The 14,588-nt window shown below is 33.3% G+C and overlaps 1 protein-coding gene across 1 annotated transcript in view; it reads right to left on the bottom strand.

Annotated features, from left to right (window-relative positions):
• LOC118197185 (uncharacterized) overlaps positions 1-14,359 on the bottom strand; it is a 186,503-nt gene extending 172,144 nt beyond the window's left edge. The window contains exon 1 of the mRNA XM_085814126.1: positions 14,143-14,359. The gene's annotated coding sequence lies outside the window, so the exon portion shown is untranslated. The remainder of the gene's footprint in view (positions 1-14,142) is intronic.
• Between the last annotated feature and the right edge of the window lie 229 nt (positions 14,360-14,588).

The raw sequence follows: 14,588 nt of genomic DNA, 5'->3' as shown, positions 1-14,588 counted from the left end.
TTTTTAAGAGTTGTACTAAATATATTGTAGAGTAAGTGTATACTTTATATTTCAGTTGAGCTAATTAATTGTAAGAAGGTGTAGAATCATAAGGTTATTTTGAAGCTGGAGACAAAAAAAAAAAAAAAAAAAAAAGGGGGGGGGCAATGCGCACCCTGGGACTCGAACCTTGGACCTCTTTAATACGCGCCGAGCTTGCTGATCATTAAACCACAAAGGCATGCTAAGATTGCAGGAAAAATACCTTATATACTCCTCCTTTTAAAGGGCGATTAAGGATTAGGGGACCCAATCGCTTAAAACCTGGTGGTGAAGAATCTTCATCCACCACTTTTAATTCGGGCTCCAATGTACAGTTATTTGAAAATTTTCCAGACAAGGAAATCGAAGAAATCCGTGAAGAGCGTGCTGATTATTACACCACGAAGGCATGGTAAGAAGGCGGGAGAAATACCTTACAAAATAGCCTATGTTTAACTTACGGAAATTTCATGTTATTTCCTTCGGTGTAGGAAACAGAATTAAGCAGATTTTAAGATCTGTTCTTCTTAAGTAGCATACAATTAGACCAGAAAAGATCACATGGGAGTATTCACCGCATCTTGTAATTACCACAGAGTCAGGAAAAGAGTGTAAAGGTCTCCTTATTAATCTAAATGAAGATTAACAGACGTCACCAACTTGTGCTTACAAAGCTTTGGCTTTAAATCAAAGATAATGGATGAACTAAATCTAATGATATTTAAGTATAGCCTGACGGCTCCATACTATTACTAACGCGCGTGCATTTCCTCCTCTAAAACCTTCCATTAAATACCTCCTTCTTTAATTAAGGTACAATAAGACGTCGAACAAACATTAATTTAGCAGTGAAACAACAAAAATCAGCTTTGTATTTTCAAATTTGCACAGGACTAGTTTCGATGATTTTACCGAACCATCATCCTCAGCTGCAAAAGCGCAAATGAACAAGATAAGATATAATGATTAGATAAGATAAGAAAGCCTGGACAGGAGATAAGTCACTGGCGCCATCTGTTGATGAAACCAGAACTAAAACATAATTTCTTTAAAGGCTGAAGGCAAAGATGGATTGGAATTAGAGTCGAACAGAAAGATTTTTTTGAATGTGAAATGCCTCTAGAAAATCCAGTTCACCAATGGAAGATGTTTTTTGAATAATTTTGACAGCAGAAAAGTTGAAAGTGTGATTTTCGGACCAATAATGTTGGGCAACAGAAGACTTCTGTGTTTTCTTTTTTTCTAACATATGCCTCAAGTTCCTTGACGCGAAATTTTAAGGCTCTCTTAGTCTGGCCAGTGTCCAAACTAAGAGATTAATCAGTGATATAATGTAATAATTAGTCCAAACTCATTATTACATTACAATAAGCAAAACATTAGACAAGAGGGAAAAAAACGGGTTAATAGGAGTGAGTGTAACAGTAGATTGGTAGACTGCGAGCTCAACGAGAGCTTAAAATACCTTTACAAACCCTTTTGGGCGACCGCTAAAATCTGAAATCTTTCAGATTTTATTCCTTTTTTTAAGTTTCAATTTTTTTTTAATATATATTATCTCGAAAAGGACAAATTATCTTTGCAAACATTGCTTACTCGTTGAAACGCCGAGAACTACATTAGTCTCCGCCAAAAATGAATTAAACTTATAAATTTTCAGTCACACTACAGGAGCATTTAATATATTTCGAACGAAGCCGCCTGAATGAGGGAAATGATTATTTACATCGAGATTACACTAAACACGGGCTTTATCTTATTTCAAGAAACATATGCAGCGCTCAGCCAAAAAAAAAGTGTCTCGACCTCGCTTCCAAACAACTAAGTCTTGTGGGGAAACCATCTCAAGGCGGCTTTGAAAAGCGTTTCGATATCTTCTCTTATCGCGGTATTACAAGATAGTGAACAAAATAAAGATTTACCACCGATAAGGTTAACCCTGAAGTCGAAATATCCTTTAAAATGAATGGCACGCTGATGAAGGCGAATTGTTCCTTGATTTGTCTAACAGGATTACAAATCAAATTTTATCTTGAATTTGTGGCATATCTACAATATGGCGTTATTGAAATATATATTGTTGAGGGCGTATGGGTTCCTAATAGATTGAATGCACAAGCCCGATGATAGGTAAAAAGAAATTATTTTTATCAAAAGAAATATTTCGGAACTCCGGAATTTTCCACAGAAATATTCGTACAAGTGTTCACAGTATCTCATAGTATAATTAGCAGTTACACTTCAAACTACTAAGAGCGTTAAACACAACGCAATGCAAAGAGCATCTAAAGAGAAATCTAACTCGGATTTATCTCAGTACACACGGAACTACAACTGCAACAACAATGCCCTAGCCGGGACTCGAACCTGGACCTCTCGAATACGCACCAAGTGTGCTACCGTTACATCACGAACGAATGCAGAAAGGAGAGAGAAAATACTTTATAATATTACGGATTCTTAGTTTTAATGAACAAATAAATGTAGTTGTTCCATTTAAAAGTGCAAATATTAAAGTAAACAATTAAAAGGCAGCTAAAGTGTTTTTGGTTTTGAAAGTATTGGAAATTTTGAAGTTAAGTATAAGTACATAAATAATTGGACATCCCATATTAAAAAATTACTTGAAAATGGAACAAAGAACACTTTACATTAAAAGGTTTTTCCCAAAAGTAAATAAAAACAAGAAAGACCCTTTCACAGCAATGTGAAACTAAATGCCGTTCGAAAGGCAAGACCCCAAGATGAGCCTCGTTTCCTGTCTCAAACCCCTTTTTACAAGATGGATTCGTAGAGGTGAAACTGTGCAATACGTTTCTTTAGCCTTGAATGTATAAAAGAAACTTTTCGGTTAGCGAAAAGAATACCATGTAGCGTGACATCAGCTTTTTAATGAACTGCGACTATTCGTTAAGTCTTTTGATATAAAGGCTCTTTTGTTGGTTTTAAAAGTACTTTATAGGGAACATGCAAAGTGAAAAAAAAAACTGAAATCATTACGACGTAGTTTATAGCGGAATCGCCGGCTGGAAGGGGAGATTCTTAGGATTGATAAATCAGCAATGTATTTCGTGCTTGCTTTCAGGAATTTTTTTTATTCTATTAGGTAGCAGAGTGTAAAACTAAAAACGGGTGGTTTAAGCGACAATTAACTGAACAGTGTAATAATAATAAATAACTGCAATTTAATAATATTATAATTATAAATGATGTAACAATCTTTACATAGTATAATAAAGAGTCTGTCTCTGTGTGTGTGTGTGTCTTTCGTTCGCGCTTGCGCGTAAGCTAATAACCCACGGCTACGAAATTTGGTACATAGGTGCAGCTAGACAAGAGCCAGTGCACCTCGAAGCGATTTTTTTTTTTTTTTCAAATTAGAATTAGAATTTTTTTAATTTTATGTTTTGTGACGAAATCGCGTCATTTTGAGACATAATGGGCTATAGGAAAGCGAGATTTTACTCTACCCACTCCATTTTCACATCGTCATGAAGCGTAGGTACTTAGCTATTTTACGAACTTAATAAATTTCGTGTTTCAATAAATCGATTAAATATTAATCTATTTAACAAAGTGCACTTAACACCTTTTCAACGGGATTTTTTCTAAAAAAGTTTATTTTTATAAATGTACAGTTTATTTTTCTTTGATTTTTGGACACGTTAAACTTTCATCCTTGCGACTGCTTTTACAAAATGATTTTTGAAAAAATGACAATATTTTATATTTAAAAAAAATTAAATGAAGCTTCTGAATACACTTCTCACATCTCACATCTTTAAAAATGTGATTTTGGCAACAATTTTCCTGTCTTATTGTTGTTGACAGATTTTTGATGAAAGCGCATCATTTTGAATAGTTTCATTCTTTTAGAAATATGGGTTTGGCAACAATTTTTCATCGTATTTCTTGTGTCACTGTTTTTAAGAATTTGACAATTTCATTGTCATTTTTATGTATACATAATACATTTTTATTGATTTTTTTTTGATAAAGTTGTTCTGCAGAGTAATATTCTGTGCAGTTTTTAAATTTAATGTTTGGTATTCCCTTCAGGCATTTTTCTGGTACATTTAAAAGCCAGACGAAGGCTGGCCGCGTAGCGGCTACTTTAATTATAACAAAAACCTAAAAAAGGACAAAAAACATCTGAAAGGTTTCAGATATTAAATTACGCCCAAAGGGGTGTTTTTTAATCTTTTCTGTGTTACCTTTATTTATTAAATATCATGTTCTTCGCATTTAAACCGTCAAATTCAGTTCAACTGCAATATCTCAAAATCATATCATATTTTAATGTCTCACCAGAGGATTTGTTAAGGCTTTTTATGCTCTCGCTGAGCATCGCAGCTTACCAGTCTGCATCTGGACTCACTCCTGCTAATAATTTTTTTGTCCTTTTAGCTTTATTATTAAGCGTCACTTTCTTCGCAATTAAGCAACATAAAATTGAAGAGCAAAATCACAGGTATTGAAAAACAGCATATCTTTAGAATTTCCCATAGAGCGTTCCGGGTTGCCATATACTTTTTTTTATATTCGCTGTATTATTTCTTTGAAAGCTAGCTGCTCGAGAGGCAGCTGCCTAAAGGAATTATCATAAAATAGAAAAAGTTGATAACGGTTTTAATACGTTCAGCTACTGTGAATTTCATGAAAATATTTAATGTTTCTAATTAAACATATTATGATTTAAAGGCATTTTTATTATAATCGATAAGATTAAAAAGTTAAAAAAAAATATTTTTAAGAACTGCATTTATTGCTTTCCAATCACTTAATTTGCTACTTAGTAACAAAAACTTTAAGTTTGAAAGTGAAATACCTTATGCTTTACTGAATGACTACAGTCGGTACGTAAGAAGATAATAACACAAATTTGGAATTTGTTTATTATCTATTTCATATTTTGCAAACCTTTAACGAATTTTTGATTAAGAAACTTAAAGATTTCAAAACGAGCAATGGCAACACAGTACTGGAAGAAAAAACATTTTTATCTCCAGCGCGTGAGTCTGTGTATAGGAAATTCTAAAGATACACTCTTTTAAACATTTTGCAATATTGCTGTTGCCTTGAATTTTATGGTTTAAGTGCGAAGAACATCATATTTAATAAATAAACGTAACACTCAAAACGTTGAGAAAACGCCTCTTTGGGCGTGATATAAAATTTGAAAGCCTTCAGATTTTTTCCCCTCCTAGCTTCTGCTTAAATAATTTATTAATATTAGAAAAACGCCATTGTTTATTGGTAAGAGAATTTAACAATTACTACGCATTTTAAGTAAAAAATGGCTTGAATATTACAAACCCGAATTCTTTAATTTAATTAAACCTGAAACATTGCAAAGAATTAATTAATTGATTAATTAAAGAGCTAAAAGTTTAATTATTTGAGAAACTTCTTCAAACTTTATCATTAGATATTTCTCATTAGAATTTTTTCCTAATTATAACAGCAGTACTGTAGCTAATTTGAATTTCTATTCAGAAAAGATTTTTGTCAACAGGGCTAGTTCTTTCTTTGCATTCAAATAAACAACTGTGTGTACGAAAATGAAACTGTTTGTTTATCCAGTTAGTTACAACTCTCGAGTCGCATTTTAAACTGTTTCCCATTATTTTTTATGAGAACATACGATAATTCACTTTGAAGTATTTAATCTGGAATGTATTTTATCAAGTTTATTGTCTATTGTTGCAATGTCATTTGATATGATGTACCACGGTGCTTTCTCTTATGTCACTACACATTTCTTTTACAAGGCAGTTACTTAAAAAAACGAATTTTGATTTGATAATACTATAGAATAAACGTTTCTTATTTTGCGTCACATTACTTATTTACCATATGAATTAGTTAATTTTCCTTTCTGAGAGTTGCTGTCATTTCAAGCAGCATAAAGGTTTTAGTAATCATCGATGTTACTGGGACACTTGCTGGTGCTGAGAGCTGTTGCCATCACACGCAGAATAAGATTTTAAATTAATCTTTCGAAATATAACAACATGTTATTCATCATTCTGGTGGAATGGGTTTAAGTAATGCACCTACATTTTAATAATTTTTATTTCAATGCTATTTTTTACCCCATAGCAACACATTGCTTATCCATTAAAAATGATCAATTTAGAATTAATATGCATTTAATAATTTATAGAAAAATTGTAAAAAAGTATTTAATATTGCAGTTTATAACATCGTGTAATATCAAACTGATACATTTTACAGATATTTTGATTTGTAATTCATAAAAGTCATTAGTGACATCATCATGTTAATTATGCACTCCGAATCGTTTGTTTACACACGATTACATCCAACAATTCACCAAAATTGTTTGTAGAATAGTTCTATTTGGAATGTAGAAAATATCATTTACTTATGTTCGAAGAAAAACCTATTAGAGCATAGATAATTTGTTTTTCGCTCGTAGCATTTCTAGAGAATACGTTGGTAAAATGCTTCCTTTAATACTTGTTATAGATTAGCCGTTAGTACAAATGGTGGAGACGTACGTTATTCAAAATTGGATGGCTCTAGGTATCTTTATTTTATCACAGTGTTAGAAATATACATACATTTATGCAGAGGCTTCCTTATTTTATTACTTTAATACAGATAAATACAACGTTTATTTATCTTCCAAATAATAATTGTGAATTCGACAAATATGAGGGATTTAAATCCACTTCTCAATAATTAAAACTCAATAATTAAATCTTGCTAATACACTGACAGCCCATGAGCATCAGTACGCCAGCTGCTAATACTCAATTAACTACTCGCGCTATGACTTAGCATGTTTAAGTGAAATTGATTTTGATCTGGATAGCGAAAAAACATTTATGTATATAGTAGTACATAGTATCATGTAAAATTCTTCATTTGAGTACATTATGTATTTCATTCACTGCACATGTATTTTAGTATTAAAGGCCACTCAACCGGTATAGTGGTTAGCGACGCTGACTGCCGTATCGAAGGGCCCGAGTTCGAATCCCGGATAGTATAGATGTTTGTAAATGTACAGTGTCTATCGGCATGAAGGCACTCTAAATATGTGGCGGGCCGGAAGTCCTCTCGAGAGGTTTTTGGTAGGGGGAAGAGAGGTAGGAGATCTTCTGACTTTCTTTCCTTTCCATCGACAGCGAGGCAGCCGGTCCACTGGGTAGTTAGCATATCGGCCAGGTAGCCCCGCTGACGGAAATAACTTGAACAAAAGACACACTTATAAATACATATTGTGCTCAAGACGACTGCTGGGGGCAGTGCAAACAAATGCTGGACGAAGACGATAGCGCATGATGGAAGAAGGGTGCATTGCAGGCGTGAAGAACAATTCCAGTTACATATTTACAGAGTAATGGATAGGTGGTTACAAATACTAAAAGTAATAAGAAGTAAAATACTAGAAAGTAAAACAATGCATAAAATAAAAAAAAGGCAAAACAGTAGAAACAATACATAAAATAAGGCAAAATACATAGTTCAAGGTTCATAATTCAAGGTTTACAGTTCAAGAAGATAAATATATACAGGGAATAAGAAAAGCCGAATAAGCTAACTTAAGATAAAATTAGTTCGCTACAGGTACAGAGCATACAGGGGCTGTGCTGGTGACGAGGATGGTGGCTGAGAATTACTCCAGCCTGTCTGAGATTATGCGTGCAATGTTTATGCAATCGCATATGCGTTTCAATGCATTGCGAGTTTTTGAAGTAGCTTCGGCCCATGCATGGATGTGGTTTGCTACTGGTTGCCTAAGATGATATTTAGCGGTCTCTCTGCAAGCGAACAGATAGTGGTCCGGATCTCCTACCATCCCGCATGAGCAATGCTCGTTTTCGCGTCGTCTGAAGCGATGCAGGTAAGTCATGAAGGGACCATGTCCTGTTAGATACTGAGTGAAGTGAGACGAGCCAGATTTTAGAAGCCGGCAGACTTTTGGAAAAAAATTGTAAACTCTTCTGCCGGTGGTTTCTGTCTCCCACAGAAGTTGCCAACGTTTGAGTAATTCTCTCTCGAGCTCAGCTTTTAAGAACGAACCCGGGAGAGGCACGTCAAGTGTGCGAACGTGGGGGTCAGTTGCTGCTCTTTTGGCTATTGCATCTGCAATTTCGACTGTTCCCCCAGGAGTGCTCTCCACCAAAATTGGAGGTGGAACTGAGCGAAGTCATAATGTCAGCTGTATGATGCTCAAGACTCTTGCCAACGACAGGCGCAAACTTGCACTCTTTGCCGCAATAAATTTCGCGGACTTGAATCTGATGTTACTGTCAGACAAAGGAGGTTAAGTCACAACAACACAACACAGCAACAGTATTAAATAGCGTTGTAATAATAAATAGGATTTTTTATAAGGACCAGTTACTTATCCTCCACTTATTGAAAAAGTTCGTTTGATATATATCCAAGTATCTAAAACTGATTAATACCGAGGTAATACCTTATTATCTAGAATATCTGAATGGTTGATTTCTAGGAGCTATTAAGATTTCTGGACTATGAAACTTGAAATATTAACTGTACTTTCGTCGGGATTGGAATCTCGGATCTTTTTCCGCCCTCTCTAACCACTTAACCACTTAAACCCACGATAACAAGTTCTGGAAAATGAATTTCTTATAGACTAGCTAGGGCAATGCTCTTTATGGACATGTAAACGAAGAGATGCTTTCGTGACAAGCTTTTGAAGGAAAAAATTGCTTATATTTGCGTTACGCTCAGGAAAATCCCCGAAAGCATCTGCATGGCTGTGTTCAACTACCGAAACATTTTGCTGCTTCATTTTGCAGCTGGTAGGCTAAGTGAAATATGCATAATTTGTTTATGATTATTCTTTAAATCAGTGGTGACCGATGGCACACCCACACTATACGTATACAAGCTATGATTTTTCGTATCCTCGGCAGGTTTAGCAAAATATAATCTTACTAAGCGATGAAGTATGTTTTCATATTTTTTCCTTTTAAAATACAACAAACAAAGATACTATAATCGTATATTTAGAGTTGAAATTTCTCGTAATATTTATTATTTGAAAACTGGTCAATTTGTTGCTTTGCATGAGAACTCATAGGAAACAAAGAGTCACAGAAATAAGAAAAGAATACCAACCCTCCAACAGCCGTCCGGTGGGGAGGATGGTGAAAGCGCGTGATTAGAATGTTGAAAGAGATGCTAAGAAGAATTTTGGGCCGAAAACGTCTTGACTATGAAGAGTTGTAAACTATTCTATGTGACTGCGAAGCTACAATAAACTCTAGGCCACTTACGTATATTGAAGACAATTCGGAAGGTCTGAAGCCATTAACTCCCGCTTGTTTCTTCCAAGGTATTCCTAGCAGTGAAACAATTGATTTAGATGAAATCGACAGTAAAAGCCTAAATATAAGACTGCGTTTTGTACAAAAATTAAGGCAGAATGTAAGAATGAGATTTCGGAATGAGTATTTTGCAATGTTGATTCATAAAGATAAGAGCCAGGAAGACTTTTTAAGAGTTGGGGAGGTCGTTCTCCTAGAAACTGATGGCAAGCGTATCAACTGGCCTTTAGGAATCGTCATCCTAAAGTCTTTTCTGGAGCAGATGAACACTCAAGAGTTGCCAGAGTGAGAACAGCTGGTGGAGAGGATTGAGACCATTCCAGAGACTTTATCCGTTAGAAATCAACAGTTCGGAAAAGTTACCATTCATTGCTCAAGATGCTCGAAGGGACAAAAGCGTCTCTACGAAGATTACGTAGCTACGTCTCTACGAAGATTACGTAGATCTACGAAGATCATTAACTGCGGGGCGTAACTACGAAGATTCATTAGCTACGCCCCGCAGCTAATGAATCAGATTACAGTGAAGATGATGATTCATCACCCAAAGTCCCAGATGTTGTCACTAGAGCTGGTCGATGTGTTGAAATTCCCAATAGACATGATTTATAACTTTTGTTGCAATTTATAGGTATTCTACAAATTGCAAGGTGGGAGTTTGTTTGAGTAATACCAGCTACAACTCAACTCTGTTTAAGAATTTTATGTTTTGAAAGTAATCTATATCGTTTTTTAATTATACTGCTTCTAAATTTTGTAAATATCTTCAATTAAAGTGGTTTTTTTTCCACATTAAATCCATAGTTACGTTCGAATCTTTTAAAATTCATAGTATCGTCTTTGCATTGCATTTTTTAAGTCTTAAATTTAATGGTATAAAAAATTAAAAATATTTAAAAAAAGTTAAAACCTGTTTACTGTGTACCATACAAATATAACAGAAATCTTTTCATGAAAATCACACCATAGCGATCTTGCGAACAATTCTGCATTTTACTGAAAACTGTATGACATTTTCATTTGCTTGTATATGCATTCTTGCATTTAGTCTCAGTATTGTTGCATCTAAAAACCTATTTATAAAGTTAATCTAAAATAAGTCTAACACATGTATCTACATCGCATTTCTAAATCTTGGCTAAATAAAGCACACTATTGTACCCGGCCTTAAAGTAGCGTAACGCATCTTCAGTTAATCGCCATGGGTACAGAATTTCGCCACCATTGTTTTGAATAAAGACTAATCAAAAGAATGCGTTAATGAGTAATTAGCAGACATCATTAATAAATAATCAAAATAATTACCTGAAAATTTTTGCTTTTGATTTAGAACAAAATACTAATTCGAAAGTAAAGTACTAACCAGAAAGTTAACTTGCTAACCAGGAAGACGAAAATCGTAATGTTCAAAATTTTAAAAAGCCATTTCAAAACGTTATAAAACAGAAGAATAGTATTTTGATTAAAGAAGCTGCTAAAAGCGTTTCCAGAATGCTGAAAACCTAGCCTCCAATAGTAAAAATTTTAATGGGATAAATAATTATTTAATACTTTTTTAAATCTTTTTTTCTTTTAAATAAATATAGATCTTTAAAAATGCGTAACGTTTGCAGTAGAAAAATTAATCAGTATTTTTCTACTCGTCATTTTAGCAGTAAAGCAATTCAAAATGCTTTCGTTAAACGATAAACCAGAAGTAATCCATGAAATTACAAAAGAGTATAAATCTTAACTAATTAAATTTTGATAATATAGTAATCATAACATATTCACATAATATATTCAAAATAGTCTAAGTAAAATTTCAAATATATTCGAATAAAATTTGTACTAATAATGTAGAACTTTTAACTGGAATCTCGAATAAAGTCTACTTTCATAATAAATTTTTCAGGCTTTCCATGGACATTTGCCTATGATTTTTGCTTAATAATACTGAAAAAGCAATCTCTGGATTTACCATTAGGACATATAGGGTTTCCTTTACAATTTATAGTGTAATTTGTTTTTTAAATTACACAACCTTAAAGCAGTGTCTCCCAAAGTGTGTGTCGCCTTACGGTTTTTAGTGGCTCGCGAAGCGATATTTTCCCCCCTTGTAGTATGATGACCATATTTATATTTTTGAAAATTAATAAATTTCATAACTATTGATTCATTTAAATAATTATATGTAGTTCTATTTTATTAATTAATTATCAGTTTATTTTCTTGTGGATCTCTTCTTTCTTTTCCTCTTTTCTTAAACTTAACTAGTTACATTCCAATACGTCGCAACTAATTAAGCATGTGGATCACTATGCTATCTAAATTCAAAGTTTGGGAAACACTGTCTTAAAATATAGTACACAAAAGTATACAAAAAGTGACAAATAGATTTTCTTTATTATTTCCCTTCCATAAATTAATATTCACAACAATGTGCTGACGAAAATGATCGATAGCTGAAAGTATACAATGTCTCACAAAAATGATCGAGCACTATAATTGTTTTTTTTTATTTATTTTTTAAATAACAGGAGAAAAACTTTGAAATAAAATAATAAAGAATATTTCTTCTTTCAATGCACATTTTCCTAGCTCCCTTTTTGTACTAAATAAATTTGAAAAAAGTAAATAGTAAATTATAAAATTACGTTTTATTTTGAAATGGACAAAAAAAATATATCACAAAATTAATTGGACATTTTCAGAATTTCTAATTAAAATAGTCTGCAATAAATAAAACACGAAAATTTATGAAATTTGGATAAAGAAGCTAGGAAACAACCTAAAAATCGTTTGCATTTATAATTCGAATTATTTTTTAGAAAATATTCGTTATTTTAATGTTTTCTTACTATGGCTCGCTCACGAAAGGAAACATTTTTAAAAATTCACAGATTAGTTCTTGATTTGCATTAAAAGAAACGTAAATCTGTAGAAAATTGCCTATTTACGTAATTTAAGTAATTCTACAGTTTTTGATATTATTCAGGGCTATGGGAAACAGAGTCGTATTCAAATCTGGAATACTATCTAAGTTATCTGAGAGAATGAAAGACGTTATTCTAAGATATATTAAAACGAATCCAAGACTGAGTGCTCCTAAACTTGTTGCGAACTATGTGAATTATATGGAACATTCGTAAATCCAGAAATTTTAAGAACAGTAATCCGATCTGCAGGATATCATGGGCGAGTAGCAAGAAAAAGAATTATGTCCGTAAAAACAATAGAAAATCTCGACTCTCTTTCGTAAAATCGATGAAACAAAGGATACCTGACTACTGGAAAAATGTATTGTTTGTTGAAGAAAGCAAATTTTTCATCTCCGGCGCAGGTAGACAAATGCTGTTGTGTACAAAGCCCAAAGAAGAATTTTGGAAACAAAACTTAATAGCAAGAGATACGAGGCCGAGAAGGAGTTATGGAATGGTGATCTATGGCATATTCCGGAGTTGGTAATATAGAGTTTATACATGGTCATCATGGATCAGTACAAGTGTCTTGACATCTTGAAGCAAAATTTGGCATCGTCACCACAAGAATTTAATATACAAAATAGTTTTAAATTCTACCAGGTCAATGATCCAAAGCAGACTGCGCACAATATTAGACTCTGACTGTTATATAAGTGTCCAGAAGTAATTAAAGCACCACCTCAATCGTCAAATTTTAATCCTATCGAACACATTTGACAGGAGCTACAATCAGAAATTCGAAAACAGAGAATATCAACGCAGCAACAGCTGGAAAGTTGCGAGTCGAGAGAAGTTGCATAATATAAGTCTAAAAATAACAAAACACTTGTGGATCCAATGACCAAAATATTAAATGAAATGATCTAGTGTAAAGGTAATCCCACAAAATATTAAGCAGCAAAAAAATGCAAGTTTCTGTCATTTTGGCTGCTACTAAGTGTCCGTTTATTTTTGTGAGAATGTTTCTCCTCATTAAACAAACAATATTGATTTGTGAATTTTATTTTCGTCTTTTGAAAAATGTATCTACTATAAAAAGAATGTTGAATTTATATATAATCAAAATAAAAGCCTTTCTTTAATTTATTTTAGCTTTTATTCTTTAATCCGTTTTAATTTATTTTAGTTTTTCGTTCATTAAAGTGAACAAAAATTCGAAGTGTCAGATCATTTTTGTGAGCCACTGTATGTAAATAGATAACTCATAAAAGTAAGATTTAAGTTTAGGTTTATACTTTATATAGTGTTGTTTGATTTAGTAGGCAGATTATCAATAATTTATTTATTTAATAAAAGCAAGAAAAAGTTACACAACTTGGGAATAATATAAAACGTAGAACGACATAAAAATAATAATTATACCTCTCTTGGGGGGGGGGCAGAGGGTTCTGTGCGTTTTTTTTTTAATTAAAACCTGTTACTCCAAAACTTTTATTTTAAGAATGATATTTTTATTTAATTTCAAAATTAATCCTCATTTCTAGGTCTGCTTCAATGAATATACAAATAAATTTAATTTCGCAAGACAGAAACTGTTTGCAATAGAATTAAAAGAAACCTTCATTGCTCTCTAAGAAGCGAGTTACTATTTTTTAAATAATTTTTGCATTTTATTTAAAATTTTAAAGCGATTTTTTTAATCTGACCGATTTTAATAGCTAATTGTACTTTTTTCTTCATAAACGAAATCGATAATACTTGTTTTATTTAAACAAACATCAAAAATTATGTTTATTCAGTTAAAAAAAATATCGCGGAAACCAACAGTCAATGGAATGGCATTCTTTTCAATCCTATCGTCTGTAAAATGATGGATAGCTTACCGGTTGACTGGATTCGAAGTTCGCTCAGTCTCACGTGCACTACGAGGTCGGGAGAGGATCAGTTCTGATACTGACTGGCATCTCACTGACATCCACTACAGATGTTCCTTCCGTACTAAGCGGCGGAGACGTGACGTCATTCCACTCGGACCAATGAGAGTCGCGGCTTCTCATATTTTACGCAGTTGCTGCCATTCAGGATGCATTGATGAGCGAATGGTATGTTACGGAAGAAGATGGAGAAGAAGTCCATTTAACGGACGGACCAAACAGGGCTAACCAACGTCTTTCGACTATTAGGCGCTTGTGAGGGGGTGGTTGTGAAAAATAAAGCATTCGAAAAGTAGACCCCTTTTTTTTATTTGCTGGTCGTTGAGAGTAACGAAGCCTTTAATTGGAGTATTAAAATGTGGGCAGAGAAAGAGGGTGTATTAGTTGTAATTTTG

The sequence above is a fragment of the Stegodyphus dumicola genome, chromosome 3 (assembly GCF_044657685.1).
Source record: "Stegodyphus dumicola isolate Sdum_Otavi_A_Nest chromosome 3, ASM4465768v1".
Lineage (NCBI taxonomy): Eukaryota > Metazoa > Arthropoda > Arachnida > Araneae > Eresidae > Stegodyphus > Stegodyphus dumicola.
The sequence above is the reverse complement of the archived record's forward strand: the minus strand, read 5'-3'. Positions and strand labels throughout refer to the sequence as shown.